This window comes from Artemia franciscana, chromosome 10, assembly GCF_032884065.1.
Source record: "Artemia franciscana chromosome 10, ASM3288406v1, whole genome shotgun sequence".
Taxonomy (NCBI): domain Eukaryota; kingdom Metazoa; phylum Arthropoda; class Branchiopoda; order Anostraca; family Artemiidae; genus Artemia; species Artemia franciscana.
The window spans coordinates 9,403,473-9,423,828 of NC_088872.1; the positions used below are offsets into that span (position 1 = coordinate 9,403,473).

At 39.0% G+C, this 20,356-nt stretch overlaps 2 long non-coding RNA genes across 2 annotated transcripts in view; one reads left to right on the plus strand and one right to left on the minus strand.

Annotated features, from left to right (window-relative positions):
* LOC136031751 (uncharacterized) overlaps positions 1-2,767 on the minus strand; it is a 7,297-nt gene extending 4,530 nt beyond the window's left edge. Inside the window, exon 1 of the long non-coding RNA XR_010618574.1 lies at positions 2,722-2,767. This is a non-coding gene — a long non-coding RNA (uncharacterized LOC136031751). The remainder of the gene's footprint in view (positions 1-2,721) is intronic.
* The window catches only part of LOC136031757 (uncharacterized), a 216,168-nt gene that overhangs the window by 25,174 nt on the left and 170,638 nt on the right, over positions 1-20,356 (plus strand). The window lies entirely within an intron of this gene.

The window sequence follows — 20,356 nt, forward strand, 5'->3', positions numbered from 1 at the left end:
GTTTGTTTGCCATACTTATGCAAATATCTTCTATAACAACTAAAGTGTAGTTATAAATTTCTGGTGTAAAATCAAAAGTCATGTCTGACGTCTCTAACTGTTTTCGATGAAGTATATCTTCGGACATTTTTGACTTATATTTTTCCATAACTCGTAGGAGCTGATGGAGAGCAAGTTGTTAAAAGTCGAGGATATTGCTTTGTGCACCTTCCTTTGGCCATGCATGGTGAATTTTCGTTCAGTGCACCGCAAGGTCCATGTATCATATTTTTTACAATAATATCATGTAACCCCTTATCGACATTTTTATCAGGTATTTCAGCGGAAATCACATCATCAATTTCGTTTGAAGTAATTTTTTTATGTAGCCAGATTAGTATATGTGCGTGTGGCAAACCTCGTTTTTGCCATTCCACTGAGTACATCCAGCATCGCACTGACCCAAACACTTCATGTTTTACAAGGTAGTTTATCAGTGATTTCAACTTTTGCCGGAAGACACGTGCCGTAATGTCATGCCTATGAACCGCCGATTGTCCTTGAAGTAAAAGCTGCAGTATCTCGTCCCAAGATTGATTACATGTAAATGTAATAAATAAATCTGGACGACCATAGAGACGAACATACGCAATAGCATCTTGAGCATATTCATGCATATGACGTGGACTGCCAGCATATGACGAAGGTAAAATTGTTAATCTTCCAACGTTTGTGGTATTACCGTCATTTATAACTGCATCTCGCAAATGAATGTATTGTTCAGAGCGGAGCTTGGTCTGATTCAGGCGGATATATAGCAAACGTTCTGATTCAATTTTTGCATACATATCCACGACAAATTGGTGAAACAATTCACGGCATTTTAAAATATAATTTTCTTCATCCTGCCCGAATCATTAGTCTATAGGAATAATAATGCATTGCACTGCATTTCTTATTCATTTCTTTGTTAGTGGCTGGATACATCAATTTAATATTAAAGTGATAGCCGTCGGCTCCATCCCAAAAAATGATAGGATATTGTAGGGCATCGTAGCATCGATGAGTTTCAGCAATTCTTAACAACTGGGCGTTTCGCTTATGTAGAATAATATCTCGAGGTAAAAACTGATCACCGACCATAACGATTGCCACTTCGTCGATAGTCGGAGCATTGTATCTACGCACATGTTGGCCAGGAGGCGTTTTGTCAGCGGAAATAACAATTTTATGAGTATCAGTAGGCATCAAATCGATGGCTGTTTTGAACAGACGCACTAAATTATTATTTTCGTGGAAAAGATGTTGCAATTGGGAAACGATTGTCCTTTCAACGTTGGGAGAAATTTCGCAACGTGCATTCAATTCAGAATTTCTATCACTGATGAAGTACAATTGTAAAAATTTATGATTCTCGCCTAATAATGGTAGAAGGGACCCTGCTTTATGATAAATTTGCCCTTTTACTTTAAAAGTAGACATAAATTGATCTGGATTTTCGATTTGGGCTCCAAACGACGTCATTTGGAAACATGAGTTGTATTGTCTGATTTTTGACAAAAACGCTTAGATTCTGACGTAGTTCCAGTAAGGAAAGTCTTCAATGGCTCTGGTGTGCAGCCAATAGAGGAAGTTTAACTTTTCCTGAGGCGCAACACATTCCCATTGTTTCACCATTGAATTTCAAGGCCTTGCAATAGGGACAAATTTTGGACATTGTCCCGATTGAACACAGCTACTCAAGCTATAATCATCGACTGGGTTGTACCTGAATGCCAGGCGATAACTTTCAGATTGCTCTGATTCCTCGGCACGCTTTCTTTTCTTACTTTCTCTATCAGCAGCAAGCCTGATTTCCTGCTGGTCTTTTGATTCCTCGGCACGCTTTCTTTTCTTACTTTCTCTATCAGCAGCAAGCCTGATTTCTTGCTGTTCTTGTAATTCCTCGGCCCGCCTTCTTTTTTCACATTCTGTTTTAGCAGCAAGTCTGCTTCTGCGTTGCTCTGGTAGTTCCTCGGCATGCTTTCTTTTTTCACTTTCTCTTTTAGCAGCAAGTCTGCTTTCGCGTTGCTCTGGTAGTTCCTCGGCATGCTTTCTTTTTTCACATTCTCTTTTAGCAGCAAGTCTGCTTCTGCGTTGCTCTGGTAGTTCCTCGGCATGCTTTCTTTTTTCACATTCTCTTTTAGCAGCAAGTCTGCTTCTGCGTTGCTCTGGTAGTTCCTCGGCATGCTTTCTTTTTTCACTTTCTCTTTTAGCAGCAAGTCTGCTTTCGCGTTGCTCTGGTAGTTCCTCGGCATGCTTTCTTTTTTCACATTCTCTTTTAGCAGCAAGTCTGCTTCTGCGTTGCTCTGGTAGTTCCTCGGCATGCTTTCTTTTTTCACTTTCTCTTTTAGCAGCAAGTCTGCTTTCGCGTTGCTCTGGTAGTTCCTCGGCACGCTTTCTTTTCTGACTTTCTCTATCACCAGCAAGTTTTCTGGCATAGACTCTTTGAGCATCTTCATCAGTCATTATAAACTTAAGCATTAATAGAATTCTACACGAACATCCGTCTTATATAACTTGAATGACGTCACGCCTTCAAAGCAAAAATGATGCCTTCAAAGCAAAAATGATGGCAGCTAATTTCATGACGTCAGCCGAAACATGACGCGAACATATGTCTTATATAACTTGAATGACGTCACCTTCAAAGCAAAAATGACGGCAACTAATTTCATGACGTCAGCCGAAACATGACGTCACCTGACACATCCATCCACACATCCATCCACACATCCACAGACAGACACTATTTTTATATATAGATAGATATATATATATATATATATATATATATATATATATATATATATATATAGGTGTCCCAGTCTGTGATTTCTATTTGAGTGTTCCGGGCGTCTTATATTCGTCAGGATATTGTAGGGCATCGTAGCATCGATGAGTTTAAGCAATTCTTGTCAACTGATTGTTTCGCCTATAAAGAATATTATCTCGAGGTAAGAACTGATCACCGACCACAACGATTGCCACTTTGTTCATAGTTGCGTATCAGGAGGCATCAATTCGATTGCTGTTTTTAAGCAGAAGCACTAAATTATTATTTTTGTGGAAAACATGATATATATAAATATATATATATATTTTCTTTTTAGTTTTTTTTGTAGTTTTTACCTTTTGTAGTTTTTTTCTTCTTTTGTATTAATGCTAAAGCCAAGGTTCAAACCTGGAGCCTCTCGGACCTAGAACCTGAAACATAACGCTTTACCAACTCAGCTACTTCGGCGTGAATACATTCGTTTTGAGCAGCTTCCTCGGGTGTTGCCATTGTAGGTTCTTCAGTCATTTTACAATTAGAAATTGCTCTTTCAACGGTCTTCTTACAATTAAAAATTTGTCTTTGAACGATATTCTTAAATACCTGTGTCCTGGTCGTCATTTATATTGCCTGTGTCCCGGTCGTCATTGTGTCCCGGTATCCAGTCTGTAATTTCTCCTTGAGTGTCCCGGTCGTTATTTATATTCCCTCTGTCCCGGTCGTCATTTATGTCCCGGTCTGTAATTTCTCTTGAGTGTTTTTTCCTTTTAGTATTTTTTAGTTTTTTACATTTTTTCTTTTTTCAGTTTCTTTTTCTTCTTTATTTTTCAGCTTCACGATGAAATACATATCGCCGAACCTTTGTTTTTTTAACTAAAATCTGGTAGGCATTGATGACCTTATCCAAGTCAAGATCCCAAACCCAATCATCATCGCTATCATTTTCAGTTTTGATATGTTTTGACTCTCGCTGTCCAGGTGGATCTTCATCTAACTGCGCGGTTTTGCGTTCTTTAGCCTCAAGCCTGTTTCCTTGCTGTTCTTTTAATTCCTCGGCACGCTTTCTTTTCTGACTTTCTCTATCAGCAGCAAGTTTTTTGGGTGTCCCGGTCGTTATTTATATTCCCTCTGTCCCGGTCGTCATTTGTGTCCCGGTCTGTAATTTCTCTTTGAGTGTTTTTTCTTTTTAGTATTTTTAGTTTTTTACATTTTTTCTTTTTTCAGTTTTTTTTTCTTCTTTATTTTTCAGCTTCACTATGAAAGACATATCGCCGAACCTTTGTTTTTTAACTAAAATCTGGTAGGCATTGATGACCTTATCCAAGTCAAGATCCCAAACCCAATCATCATCGCTATCATTTTCAGTTTTGATATGTTTTGACTCTCGCTGTCCAGGTGGATCTTCATCTAACTGCGCGGTTTTGCGTTCTTTAGCCTCAAGCCTGTTTCCTTGCTGTTCTTTTGATTCCTCGGCACGCTTTTTTTCTGACTTTCTCTATCAGCAGCAAGTTTTTTGGCATAGACTCTTTGAGCATCTTCATCGGCTTTTGCCATTGTAAGTTCATCAGTCATTTTAAACTTAAACATTAATAGATTTCTACGTGAACATATATGTCTTAAATATCTTTAATGACGTCACCGTCATAGCAAAAATGACGACAACTAACTTCATGACGCCAGTCGACACAGAAACATGACGTCACCTGATCCACAGACAGACAACTTATTTTTATATATATAGATAGATATAATTCTAAAATTGTCAGGTAATTTTCTATTTTGAAATAAAAACTAAAATTATTGCTCAGACAACATAAATATTTTTGATATTTACATAATAGCTTTAGTGGTTCTAGACTGAAAACTAAATATGCTAATCAAATTGGGAATTGCAATCTTTTAGGTTGAAAAGGCAGATCCATTGGAATCATGAGAATGCGTGGAATAAGAAAAGCTCACCCTCAAAAGGCCCTGTCAAGATTGTTGCCTCTATTACGTTATAACAGACATAACACGTCATTTGTGTCCCGTTGTCCCGGTCTGTAGTTTCGTTAGTCGACAACATGACGTCAGACGACAAACAACTTCATGACGACATACAGCTCAATCCTTATAATGACGTCAGTCGACAAACATGACGTCAGTCGACACACAAACATGACGTCAGTCGACAGACAGACCAACAACTTATTTTTATATATATAGATATATATATATATATATATATATATATATATATATATATATATATATATATATATATATATATATATATACAGATCCAGTGGATCAGGTGACGTCATGTTTCGGCTAACGTCATGAAATTAGTTGCCCTCATTTTTGCTTGAAGGTGACGTCATTCAAGTTATATAGACATATGTTCGCGTAGAAATCTATTAATGTTTAAGTTTACAATGACTGATGAAGATGCTCAAAGAGGTCTATGCCAAAAAACTTGCTGCTGATAGTTCCTCGGCACGCTTTCTTTTCTGACTTTCTCTATCAGCAGCAAGTTTTTTGGCATAGACTCTTTGAGCATCTTCATCAGTCATTGTAAACTTAAACATTAATAGATTCTACGTGAACATATGTCTTATATAACTTGAATGACGTCACCGTCAAAGCAAAAATGACGGCAACTAATTTCATGACTTAATTTCAGAACTTAATTTCTGTGTTGACTGACGTCATGAAATAGTTGTCGTCATTTTTGTTATGACGATGCTTAGTATATTGTAAAACACATTAATTTGGTTAATAATATACCATTTAAAACACCAAAATGAACATGCTGGAGTAGTCACTCGGTGAGAGAGGGTGTCAGAACGGAGAATGAAGGTCCCAGGTTCAAATCCTGGTTAGGCTAAAAAAGGTAAAAATCTAAAAACTAAAAAAAAAACTGAAAAAACTAAAAAAGGCAAAAACTACAAAAAAACTAAAAACTAATAAAAAAAAATTATGAATAAAAATAAAAAAAAAATAAAAAAGATAAAAACTAAAAAAAGTAAAAAGAAAAAACGAAAAAAAACTAAAAAAGCTAAAAAAAGGTAAAAACCAATAAAAAAAACTGAAAAGAAAAAAAGGAATAAAACTAAAAAAATTTTCATCTAAAAAACTAAAAAAAACTAAAAAAGGTAAAAACTAAAAGAACTAAAAAGAAAAAAAAACTAAAAAAAGGAAAAAAAACTGAAAAATAAAGGAGAAAAAGAAAACTAAAAAAATATAAATAAAAATAAAAAACTAAAAAGATAAAAACTTCAAAAAAACTAAAAAGAAAAAAACTAAAAAACCTAAAAAAAGGTCAAAACCAATAAAAAAAACTAAAAGGAAAAAAAAGGGAAAAAATTAAAAATTTATTTCATCATATACCAATTCAAAAACGAATGTATACCGGGATGACGACCGGGACACAGGGAATATAAATGACACAACTACAACGGGGACGCCGGGGGGCACAGGGGGATATAAATGACGACCGGGACACCGGGACACAAGGAATATAAATGACGCCCGGGACACTCAAAGAGAAATCAGAGACTGGGACACCGGAACACAAATGACGACCGGGACACAGGGAATATAAATGACGACCGGGACACAGGGACATAACTACAAAGGGGACGCCGGGGTGCACAGAGGGATATATAAATGACGATGGCGACTCAGGGAATGGTCGATTAGCAATCACCATCAACAAAGCTCAAGGGCAATCATTAGAATCATGAGGTATAGATCTGAATACGGATTGTTTTCCCATTGACCATTGTATGTTGCATGTTCAAGAGTCGGTAAACCTGACAATCTATTTATATGCACAGACAATGGGACAGCAAAGAATGTTGTATATTCGCAAGTTTTACGTAGTTAAAAACACACACATATATATATATATATATATATATATATATATATATATAAACTTACGAATATACAACATTCTTCGGTGTCACATTGTCTGTGCATATAAATAGATTGTTAAGTTTACCAACTCTTTAGCATGCAACATATAATTGTCCATGGGAAAACAATCCGTATTCAGATCAATAGGGGAGACCGGGGCGCCTTCGGTCACGGGGTGCCTCCGGTCACCCCCAATAACTCATTTTGAGTTTACGTATTTTTATGCTAGATGGCACTGGGGAGGTTGTTTATCCAAGGCGGATGTCCGAAGAAAATTTCCCTCAGTTAGCTTCAGCCAGTTTAGCTGGAGAGAGTTTCGTACCATTTTTTTTGCGAAAAGTAAGTTTCTCTACTTCTGTTTGAACCTAGCCTTCCCCTTCTGTTTGGCATGGATTTCGATGATTAAATTTGTATACACTAGAAATGATAGGACTAGAAGATAGTGGTATTTCTAAGGAGAAATCTTTCTCTGTTTTCGGGTCAGAAAATAAGTTTGACAAAATGGCGGCTGGGGCACCTTCGGTCAGTCCACGACGGGGCACCTTCGGTCGCTGACCGGAGGCACCCCAACCTGATGAATAACGTAACCTTACCAGTTTTAAGTTAAAGATAGTCTCTCTACAATTCAATTGTGGTTAACATTGATGCTCCCAGCATAGAACTAAAGTAAGGTGTACCAAAAGAGTTTGTTACTTTCAGAACGAGAGAAGGGCAGTGATATTCCGCTGCATCAGCGAGTGTGTCCAAAAGAAATGAAGCCTGTAAATGACGCGCTCGGGCCACAGTGCATTTTCTTTGACGCTTGTTGGGTCGTGCTATTAAGTTCCACGAACTTATTACGCCGGAAATAAGTTCGTTTGTGTCTTCTCTTTTACTGTAGGTCATTTTTACACTGCCAAATTCGGTAAGTCTTAATTTCATTGTTTCTTCCAGATCATTGGTTATGGTTCGGAACAGAGTTCCAAAACGCCCGAAGGGTGTGTCAGATGAGGCTATGACATTGCTGTTTCCAAAGTTTTGATGGACAAAGCTTCAATTCGTAGTACTGCAACAGCTTTCGGAATACCGAAATCAACCCTTATCGACAACGTTCGCCGAGCAAAAGAACTACGCGAGCAAGAGCAAGGGGGCATACCAGTGCCTATTCAAGCTGGGGTCTCTAAGTCTGGAACCTCTAGTGGTGGCACATTCAATAGTGCTTTTCTTCCGACAAGAAAAGAGAGACTGTCAACTGCAAAAGTTTTCACGGCCAATGAAGAGGGCCAGGCTTGCTGTTTATTTGAAACATTGTTCGAAAGTCCATTATGGTATGACCCTGATGCAAACACGAAAGTTTGCATATGATTATGCAAAAAGACTAGATAAGAAAGTTCCTCACAACTGGGAAGAAGCACAGATGGCTGGGCCAGACTGGATGAAGGGCTTTATGATAAGGCAAGGTGATTTGTCTCTCAGAAAGCCAGAGAAAACTAGCTTAGCTCGCAGCTCGAGCTTCAATCGTGCTAATGTTGACAGATTCCTTGACAACTTGGAGGCTGTCCTGCACAAATACAAATTCACAGGAGAAAGCATTTGGAACTGTGACGAAACGGGGGTCACAACTGTACTTGACAGCCCCAAGGTGATAGCACAAACCGGTACCAAGCAGGTTGGTCAGGTTACCACAGCTGAAAGGGGTGAACTTGTTACTGTTTGTTGCTTTGTTAATGCTATTGGTGGAACCGTGCCACCAGTCTTCGTATTCCCCAGAGCAAAGTTCAAGGATCATATGATGTTTGGGGCCCCTGCAGGAAGTCTCGGCCTAGCCCAAACAACTGGTTGGATGACTGCAACATTGTTTTACGAGGCGATACAGCATTTCAAGAAACAAGTTCGATGTTCCAAGGACAGCCCGGTCCTCTTATTGCTCGATAACCATGAGAGCCACATCGGTCTCGACGTTATCATGTACGCCCGTACAAATGGCATTGTTTTACTATCCTTCCCACCCCACTGCAGTCATCGTCTTCAGCCTCTAGATATTACTATCTATGGACCACTGAAGTCTGCTTTGAAAAGAGCATTTCATGATTGGATGACTTCAAATCCGTTTCAGAGGATCCAGATCACCCATATTGCCCAGCTTGTAGGAAATGCTTATCCAAATGCACTGACCATGAACAACATCATTTCTGGGTTTTCGAAGCCTGGCATTTGGCCCTTCAACCGCAATGCTTTTTCTGATGAGGATTTTTATGCTGCGTCTGTCAGCGACCGTCCTAAGGCAGAGCCGTGCCCATCAGCAACAGAGAGAAACCCACCAGTATCGGATCTACTAGATCCTTGCCCGTCACCGTCAACTGCACCGGCAACACCAGCTGCAGAGATTCGTTACTCTAATGCTTTGACCCCCGAAGATGTCCGACCGTATCCAAAGGCATTGCTAAGGAAACAGAGCAATAGAGGCGGAAGGAAAAAGGGTGCATCGAGAGTTTTGACAGACACACCAGAGAAAGATAAAATTGAAGCTGCTATGATGGCTAAGAAAGCAAAGCAAGATGAGAAAGATGCAAAAGCAAAAGCAAGATTGCTGAAAAAAAATATGAAGAAGCCAACAAGTCAAACGAAAAGCAAGGGTCAGAAGAGGAAGCAGCAAACGTCTTTGTGCGATCAGTCGACTGATGAAGAATCTGTTGTTTCAGTTCATCTGGATGATGACACGGATGATAGTCTACATATTGGTGATGACGAGCTAACTGAGCCACTTGCACTGGGGACCCTTAGTATTGGCGACTATGTGTTGGTGGAGTTCGAAGGCAAGAACAGTTCACTGCACTACGTTGGATTCGTCAAAGAAAAAGATAACAGTGAAGTTTTTGTAAGTTTCCTTCGCAGAAAGGACAGTGATTCTAGCAAGTTTTTTTTCCCACAAGTAGTGGATGAAAGCTATGTCAATTTGGCGGATGTTAAGATGAAATTGCCCATTCCTAGCAGAAGTGGGGGTACGGCACGTGTCGCAGAGATGATTGAGTTCAGCGACGTCGATTTTTCACTTTTTCCAAGTCTCCGCTGAAAAGTGAAGTCGCTGAACTCAACCATCTCTGCCTCTGTATCAAAAGTGATGTCGAAAATTTCCTTCCGACAGTAATAAATGATGTGATTTTGTTACTTTGGCTTATTTTTACAAACAATAAACGAAGACATAAGTAAGCTTTGTATATTTAGCCATCTAAAGACAGGATAACGGAGGTAATTCGTATAATTGCAAGGCTGACCGAAGGTGCCCCAAGCCCGACCGAAGGTGCCCCGGGTTGGGGGCACCTCCGGTCAAAATGGGGCTTCAGCGGGATCACTTTTTTCTTACAATCCGGTTGAGTTCTAAGAAAACTACAAAATAGATTTGGTAGATCAAACGTTGCTCTTCCCTGCGTTCAGCAAGATTTTTCAAAATAACGAACGTAAAATTCTTGGTGGCTGGTAATCGAAAAAGTGACCGAAGTCTTTTGTGTCCCGGTCTGTAATTTCTCTTTAAGTGTCCCGGTCGTCATTTATATTCGTTGTGTCCCGGTCGTAATTTGTGTCCCGGTGTCCCAGTCTGTAACGTCATCAAGTCATCAATGGCTCTGGTGGTGCAGCCAGTTGAGGAAGTTTAACTTTTCCTGAGGCGCAACACATTCCTATTGTTTCTCTATGAAATTTCAAGGCCTTGCAATAGGGACAAATTTTAGACATAGTCCCGATTTGAACACATCTACTCAAGCTATAATCATCGACTGGGCTGTGCCTGAATGCCAGGCCGGTAATTTTGACGTTGCTCTTGTGACTCCTCGGCACGCTTTCTTTTGGCATTATCTCTTTGAGCCGCAAGCCTGTTTTCACGTTGTTCTTGTGGTTCCTCGGCATGCTTTCTTTTGGCATTATTCCTTTTGAGCCGCAAGCCTGTTTTCACGTTGTTCTTGTGATTCCTCGGCATGATTTTGTCGGTAATTTCTCTTTGAGCCTCAAGCCTGTTTTCACGTTGTCATCAGGATTGCCACAAGCACATATACTAATATGGTTATTTGATAAAATTTCTTCTAATGAAATTGACGATGTGATTTCCGCTGAAATTCCTGATGAAAATGTCGATAAGGGCTTATATAATATTGTGGTAAAAAATATGATGCATAGACCTTGCGGTGCACTGAATGAAAAATCACCATGCATGGCCAAAGGAAGGTGTACAAAGCAATATCTTCGACTTTTAGTACCCAACACAATTACTGGCAATAATGGTTACCCACAATATAGAAGAAGATCTACTGAAGATGGCGGTAAAACAGCAATAATAAAGAAGCATAGCGGTACCACCATCGAAGTAGATAATCAGTGGGTTGTTCCATATTCACCTTTATTGTCAAAAACGTTTAATGCACACATAAACGTTGAATACTGTAACTCCGTAAAGGCAATCAAATACATATGTAAATACGTCACCAAAGGCAGTGACATGGCAGTTTTTGGCTTGCAGTCCGAAATCAGTGATATCGATGAAATCGTACATTATCAGGCTGGAAGATACATAAGCAGTAATGAAGCTGTTTGGCAAATTCATTCATTTCCGATACATGAACGAAGTCCAGCTGTTGTTCACTTAGTGGTACATTTACAGAATGGTCAACGTGTTTATTTTTCGGAATCCAACGTGCAACAAAGAGTCCTGAATCCACCGGATACAACGTTAACTGCTTTCTTTTCGTTTTGTCAAAATGATTCTTTTATAAAAAACTGCTGTATACTGAAGTGCCTTCGTATTACACGTGGAATGCTAAAAATAAAATATTTGAACGTCGAAAACAGGGTAAGTCAGTCGATGGCCAACCTACCATCTTCAAAGATACCACGATAGGAAGACTCTACACCATTTCGACCCAATCAACATAATGTTTCTTTCTCCGCTTGCTTTTGGTGAATGTACCCGGTCCGAGGTCCTTTGAGTATTTGTGAACTGTAAACGGTACTATACATGACACTTACCGTAGTGCATGCCAAGCTCTGAATTTATTGGAGAATGACCAACACTGGGATAACTACATACGTTTGCTATATATCCGCCTGGATCAGACCAACCTCCGCTCTGAACAATACATTCATTTGCGAGATGCAGTTGTAATTGACGGTAATACCACAAACGTTGGAAGATTAACAATTTTACTTCGTCATATGCTGGCAGTCCCCGTCATATGCATGAATATGCTCAAGATGCTATTGCGTATGTTCGTCTCTATGGTCGTCCAGATTTATTTATTACATTTACATGTAATCAATCTTGGGACGAGATACAGCAGCTTTTACTTCAAGGACAATCGGCGGTTCATAGACATGACATTACGGCCCGTGTCTTCCGGCAAAAGTTGAAATCACTGATAAACTACATAGTAAACCTTGAAGTGTTTGGGTCAGTGCGATGCTGGATGTACTCAGTGGAATGGCAAAAACGAGGTTTGCCACACGCACATATATCAATTGTTATGTAAACGAACAGGAATTACTTCGTATATGAAAGGGGCTGCTTCCTCATCAACGCCCCGCTCTTTACGCTAAAGTTTTTTACTGTTTTAAAAAGAAGAGTTGAGAGAAACAGTCAAACTTTAGCGTAAAGAGCGGGGCGTTGATGAGGAAGCAGCCCCTTTCATATACGAAGTAATTTCTGTTCGTTTTAAGTTTTAATGTCACTCCTTACTTTCAGTAAAAAAAAACTTGTTTTTAAAAGAGCTTCATAAAGGAGCTATTATAATAAAGAGCATACTCTAACCCATACTAACTGGATTGCATAAAGAATCTATATAGTTTGTTATAAATTGAGACTACGCAAGTTTCATCGGATATAGCCGAAACATAGTAAAGGACGAATTACGGCACATAGTAACTAAAAGTCATGAGAATAAAAGTATCTTTTGAAAAACTGCTTACCCGGGGTATAATTATAGATACGTCTAACTTTAGCCCAAGTTAACTGAAATAATTTATTGACAAGATAAATTGATACAAACATCTTAAAAAAACTGTTTCTCTAAAATATGTTATATAAAGGATCAAACTAGCTAATCATAAATGGGGATTATGCAAGCTTCATCGGTAGATGGCTGTAGAGATTGCTAAAATTTAGTAGAGAGAAACATGGCACGTATTGACTTAGCTGTCTGATTCTCCGAAGTTTGTCTCTTACTATTCCAAATAAGAAAAAGCCATAGTCTTTACCTGTTTGTGATTTTTATATCAGTCAGGGTTGCAGCAGTATTATTAGTCAAGACAGTGGGCACCATGTAGTTGAAGGATATATGTAGTTCAAGGGCCCAATTTTACAATAATTTATGTTATACCTAAATTATCCTTCTTGCAGCGGTAGCTAGCAACCTAGGAAGAAACAATCCCGTCCAATGTTAATTAATATATAAAACAGCAACTGGTAAAATTACATCTCAAACTAAACACTGGTACATTTTCAGATAAAGCTGTTACAGATAAAGCAAACACACCTATAAAACAGAACACTGGTACATTTATATAAAGAACTGAACACTGATATATTTCAGTAAAAAACTAAAAACTGTTAAGTTTGCATGAAATACTAGACAATAGCATATTTGGGCGTCGTTTTTCAGTGCTGTGATCCATCTATGTCTACATAAGGTTTATATTTTCTATTATGGTCTACTACATTATGCTCAATTTTTACTGCGGAAAATAATCTTCTTATACTGCCAATAAACTTTTCAGCATAATCACCAATATCATCCAAAACGGGCACTTTCTTCTTCTTTTCTAAGTAATATAATATTCCCAAAGTTAAAACAGAGTAGAACACTGGAGTTACAATTGTATTATTCATTATGCAGAAATTATGTATGTTATGGGTTCTTTCTAACACCCTGTTTCTTCTCATAAAACGGCGTAAAATTGAAATATACGACAAAATTTGCTTTGTGTTTTCTGAAAAAAGAAAATCCAATAAAATTAAGTCAGTTAACAACGAATTTTTTATTGTATTATTTTTTTGTCAAATTTTAGCTTCAATTAGCAAAATTTGAATCCCAAAAATGAAGACAAAAATCTTCAAGGAATTAAAGTATAAAACTTCATGCTTTTTTTAGAGATAGTAATATTAAAAATGAGTAATTAGAAGAACGAACCATACAAATATTGGATTAGTTAAATGGGTTTGTTTTATAGTGAAAAACGAGCTCTGACCATCAGTTACAGAAATCTATCTTCTATATATATAAAAACTAGCTGTTAGGGTGGCGCTTCGCGCCACCCCAGCACCTAGTTGGTGGGGGCGCGAAGCACCCCCACCAACCAATCATTTTTCTAATGATTGCCCTTGAGCTTTGTTGATGGTGATTGCTAATCGAATGTTCCCTGCGTCCCCGTCGTCATTTATATACCCCCCCTGTTCCTTTCCGGTGTCCCCGTTGTAATTGTGTCCCTGTGTTCCGGTCGTCATGTACATTCCCTGTGTCCTGATCGCCATTTGTGTCCCGGTGTCTCGGTCTGTAATTTCTCTTTGAGTGTCCCGGTCGTCACTTATATTCCCTGTGTCCCAGTCATCATTTGTGTCCCGGTCTGTAATTTCTCTTTGAGTGTCCCGGTCGTCATTTATATTCCTTGTGTCCCGGTCTGTAACGTCGGCACGCTTTCTTTTCTTACTTTCTCTTTTAGCCGCAATCCTCTCTGATTCAACTCTCTGAGTCGCTTCCTCGGCTGTTTCTACCGCTATTGTAGGATTTATGCTAAAATTTCTCTTTGAATTAACTCTTTGAGCAGCTTCCTCGGCTGTTTCTTCTGCCATTTTGATAGTCCTTTTAACGTCGTTTTTTTAATCATCGGTATCACTTTCAAGTTGTTTGGTTTGTTTTACCTTGGCTTGTTTTTCGTCGCTATAAAATACATATCGCCGAACCTTTGTTTTTTTAAGCAAAATCTGGTAGGCATCACTAAGTATGACGTCAATATATAAAAAAACTAACTAAAAAAAACCCAAAGAATTAAAAAGAAACTAAAAAAGAAAAAAAAAAAAAAAAAGAAAAAAAATACAGAACAGAAGAGACAACGAGAATCCATATATAGAAGCCTGCCGCGTGCCATGCTGGGGCCCGGCGGCGAAGCCACCGGGACCCAGCATGTCAAATAAATCAATACGGGCTTGATGATAAAACAAACTTTTAAATTGATAATATACCACCTGAGGGTAAAATAAAGCCAACAAGCACAACTAAGACAACAGCAACAGGCACAACTAGGCCAACAGAAACAGATACAACTAAGTCACTAGCTACAGATAAAATAAAGCCCTGTTTCTGCAGGTACAACTAAGCCAACAGCTGCAAGTACAAATAAACAAAAAGCCACAGGCACAAGTAAGCCAAAGGCTGCATGCATAACTAAGACTACAACTGCATGCGCAAATAAGCCGACAGCTACAAGTAAGCCAACATCTGCAGGGACAAATAGGTGGATCAAGGTTGCAGTGGTAGCTAGCAACCTAGGAAGAGATGACTACGTCGCTTTGTAAGAAATACAATAATCCATAATTCTTAAAAATAGAGTCATATCAAAGCAAAAAGTATACTATTAGAACCACCTTTTTGAAACCCCTATGTACGAAACTTTCAACCCCTTAGCTTAAAAACAACGAAAATTTATTGAAAATCCAGAAGATTTCCCCTCGACACCCACGATATTCTGCACATACGGCATCTTTTTTTTCTCTTTTCTTGGTTTTAGATACCGGGGCAGTGGGTCATCGGAGTTGTAAGTAAGGAATGACTTGGTCCAACGACAGCCAAAACTCTAAAATATAGAATTGTGTTAACAATTCATACCAAAAGGACTGGCCTTTTATGATGATTCCAAATATATAAGACCCATTAAGTTTAATATTGCCCTTCAAAAGCCAAGAGCATAAGAAAATTTGCCTAATTTTCGGATTAAGGTAAACATCTCCAAAATGTCAAGTGATCTGGACGAAAATCGCAACACCAGATTCAATATGTTTGAAAAACATACAAGATGACAATCAAACATTCACTTCGACACACTGGCACAGTTAAAGAGACAAACAAACAACTGTTGAGACATACAGGCACAGAAAGAGAGGGAGAGAGACAAAGAGAGAGGGAAGAACACCTACAGAAACACAGATTCAGAAAAAAAAATACTAAAAGACAGACACAGGGACAACCGAACGTCCGATTAGACACACAGGCATAGTGAGAGAGACAAGCAAGCACCCGCTCAGGCACACATTCGTCGAGAGTAAGAGAGATAAAAACACATACAAACGCACAGAATCAAACATCCAAACATACCAAGACAGACACAGAGACAAACAAACACATATGAAACCTGGAAGGGAAAGGATATAATAAATGAAAAATAAAATCATATAGGTAAGAACACATGGATTTAGTCGGCCAGTAACAAAATAAGAAGACGAAAAACAAGCAACTATTTCCACAAATACCTCCTCCAAGTCATCCTTGGTACTCAAAAAAAGAATAAAACTAAAGCATACATCTGCTCAGAGACATAGGCACAAACCTATCTTTATTATTTCTTTCAATAGCGTTTAAAACCATGCCTTTATCTAATTTTTTATATTTATTTTCTAAGTCAACTGCCATAGAATCAAAACGCTTCGGTGTATTATTATATACACCAGATTGAATTATCTGGAACAATAAAGTTTGAGCTTGCAGATTTAAGATTAAAAGTATATACTTACTAGCTGTTGGTATGGCGTTTCGCGCCACACCAACACCTAGTTAATGGGGGCGCTTCGCGTCCCACCCCCCAATCTCCCCAGCGCGCGTAAGTCGTTACGCGCCATATTAGTTACACGCCATTGTAGTTGTGTCCCTGTGTCCCACCTGTGAACATATATAGATTAATATATGTTTTTAACTACGGAAAACTTGCGAATATACAATATTCTTCGCTGTCCCATTTTCTGTGCATATAAATAGATTGTCAGGTTTACCGACTCTTGAACATGCAACATATAATTGTCCATGGGAAAACAATCCGTATTCAGATCTATACCGCATTTTTCTAATGATTGCCCTTGGGCTTTGTTGATGGTAATTGCTAATTGGATATTCCCTGTGTCGCCGTCGTCATTTATATCTCCCCCATGTGCCCTTCTGGCGTCCCCGTTGTAGTTGTGTCCCTGTGTCCCGGTCGTAATTTATATTCCCTGTAACCCGGTCGTCATTTGTGTCCCGGTGTCTCGATCTGTAATTTCTCTTTGAGTGTCCCGGTCGTCATTAATATTCCTTGTGTCCCGGTGTCCCGGTCTGTAACATAAGACAATAGATCAATTATGTTGTAACTTTGTTCACGATCCCATTCTACACATGTAGAAATAGAAGCAATACGATTAGGTGAAGGCATTCCCAAATGCTTGAGAAGTTTGTTTGCAATAGATAAGCACAAATCTTCAATCATAATTAAAGTGCAGTTGTAAATTTCTGTTGTAAAGTCCAAGGGCATATCTGACCTTTCTAGCCATATTCGGGAGTATATTCTCGGCCATTTGCGATTTGTATTTCTCCCATAGCTCTGTAGGAGATGAAGGAGAGCAACTTTTGCCGGAAGACACGGGCCGTAATGTCAGGTCTATGAACCGGCGATTATCAAGGATGTATAAGTTGTTGTATCTAATCCCAAGATGGATTATATATAAATGTAATAAATGACGAATCATTAATCTACAGGCATAATATTTCATTGCGCTGCATTTCTTATCCATTTCTTTGTTAGTGGCTGAATTTATCAATTTAATACTAAAGTGATAGCCATCGCTATAATAAGCCGCAAGCCTTTTGGCATTAGCTCTTTGAGCAGCTTCCTCGGCTGTTTCTTCTGCCATTATAGGTTCTTCTGTCATTTTAAGATCTATATTAAAAATTTCTCTTTGATGTTGTGATTCCTCGGCACGCTTGTTTTTCATACTTTCTCTAAATATTTCTCTTTGAAAGACCTTCTTATATACTTATAATGACGTCATATACAGTCGACAAACATGACGTTAGTCGACAAACAAACATGACGTCAGTCGACAAACATGCATGACGTCAGTCAACACACAAAAAACTTATTTATATATATATACAGACTAGCTGTTGGGGTGGCGCTTTGTGCCACCCCAACACCTAGTTGGTGGGGGCGCTTCGCACCCCCCAAGCCCCTCCGCGCGCGTAAGTCGTTACGCGCCATATTGTCCATGGGAAAAACAATCCATATTAAGATCTATACCTCATTATTCTAATGATTGCTCTTGAGCTTTGTTGATGGTGATTACTAATCGAACATTCCCTTTGTCCCAGTCGTCATTTATATATTCTCCCTGTGACCCCCGGCGTCCCCGTTGTAGTTGTGTCCCGGTCGTCATTTACATTCCCTGTGTCCCGGTCATTATTTGTGTCCCGGTGTCCAAGTCTATAATTTCTCTTTGAGTGTCCCGGTCGTCATTTATATTCCCTGTGTCCCGGTCGTCATTCATGTCCCGCCCTGTGTTCCCCGGCGTCCCCGTTGTAGTTGTGTCCCTGTGTCCCGGTCATCATTTATATTCCGTGTCCCGGTGTCCCAGTCTGTAATTTCTCTTTGAGTGTCCCGGTCGTCATTTATATTCCCTGTGTCCCGGTCGTCATTTGTGTCCCGGCCTGTAATTTCGTCAGTCGACAAACATGACGTGAGTCGACAAACAACTTCATGACGGCATAATGCTCCATCCTTATAATGACGTCAGTCAACAAACATGCATGACGTCAGTCAACACACAAACAACTTTTTATATATATCTATCTATATATATAAAATAAGTTGTCTGTGGATGTGTCGGTCAGGTGATGTCATGTTTGTGTGTTGACTGACGTCATGAAGTAAGTTGTCGTCATTTTTGTTATGACGGTGACGTCATTAAAGATATTTATGACATGCGTTCACGTAGAAATCTATTAATGTTTAACTTTAAAATGACTGATGAACTTACATTGGCAACAGCCGAGGAAGATGCTCAAAGAGTCTATGCCAAAAAACTTGCTGCTGATAGAGAAAGTCAGAAAAGAAAGCGTGCCGAGGAATCAAAAGAACAGCAAGGAAACAGGCTTGAGGCTGATAGAGAAAGAAAGAACAGAAAGCGTGCCGAGGAACTACCAGAGCAACGCAAAAGCAGACTTGCTGCTAAAAGAGAAAGTGAAAAAAGAAGGCGTGCCGAGGAACTATCAGAGCAACATGAAACCAGACTTGCTGCAAAAAGAGAAAGTGAAAAAAGAAGGCGTGCCGAGGAATCACAAGAACAGCAAGAAATCAGGCTTGCTGCTGATAGAGAAAGTAAGAAAAGAAAGCGTGCCGAGGAATCAGAGCAACCTGAAAGTTATCGCCTGGCATTCAGGTACAGCCCAGTTGATGATTATAGCTTGAGTAGATGTGTTCAAATCGGGACTATGTCTAAAATTTGTCCCTATTGCAAGGCCTTGAAATTCAATGGTGAAACAATGGGAATGTGTTGCGCCTCAGGAAAAGTTAAACTTCCGCAATTGGCTGCACCACCAGAGCCATTGAAGACTTTCCTTACTGGAACTACGTCAGAATCTAAGCGTTTTTTGTCACAAATCAGAAAATATAACTCATGTTTCCAAATGACGTCGTTTGGAGCCCAAATCGAAAATCCAGATCAATTTATGTCTACTTTCAAAGTAAAAGGGCAAATTTATCATAGACCAGGGTCCCTTCTACCATTCTCAGGCGAGAATCATAAATTTTTACAATTGTACTTCATCAGTGATAGAAATTCTGAATTGAATGCACGTTGCGAAATTTCTCCCAACGTTGAAAGGACAATCGTTTCCCAATTGCAACATCTTTTCCACGAAAATAATAATTTAGTGCGAACAAGGTTTGCTACACGCACATATACTAATCTGGCTACATAAAAAAATTACTTCGAACGAAATTGATGATGTGATTTCCGCTGAAATACCTGATGAAAATGTCGATAAGGGGTTACATGATATTATTGTAAAAAATATGTTACATGGACCTTGCGGTGCACTGAACGAAAATTCACCATGCATGGCCAAAGGAAGGTGCACAAAGCAATATCCTCGACTTTTAGTATCCAACACAATTACTGGCAATGATGGTTACCCACAATATAGAAGAAGATCTACCGAAGATGGCGGTAAAACAGCAATAATAAAGAAGCGTAACGGTACCACCATCGAAGTAGATAACCAGTGGGTTGTTCCATATTCCCCATTATTATCAAAAACATTTAATGCACACATAAACGTTGAATACTGTAACTCCGTAAAGGCAATCAAATACATATGTAAATACGTCAACAAAGGCAGTGACATGGCAGTTTTTGGCTTGCAGCCCGAAATCAAAGATATCGACGAAATCGTACAATATCAGGCTGGAAGATACATAAGCAGTAATGAAGCTGTTTGGCGAATTCATTCATTTCCGATACATGAACGTAGTCCAGCTGTTGTTCACTTAGCGGTACATTTACAGAATGGTCAACGTGTTTATTTCTCGGAAAGCAACGTGCAACAAAGAGCCCTGAATCCATCGGATACAAAGTTAACCGGTTTCTTTTCACTTTGCAAAAATGATTCTTTTGCAAAAAAACTG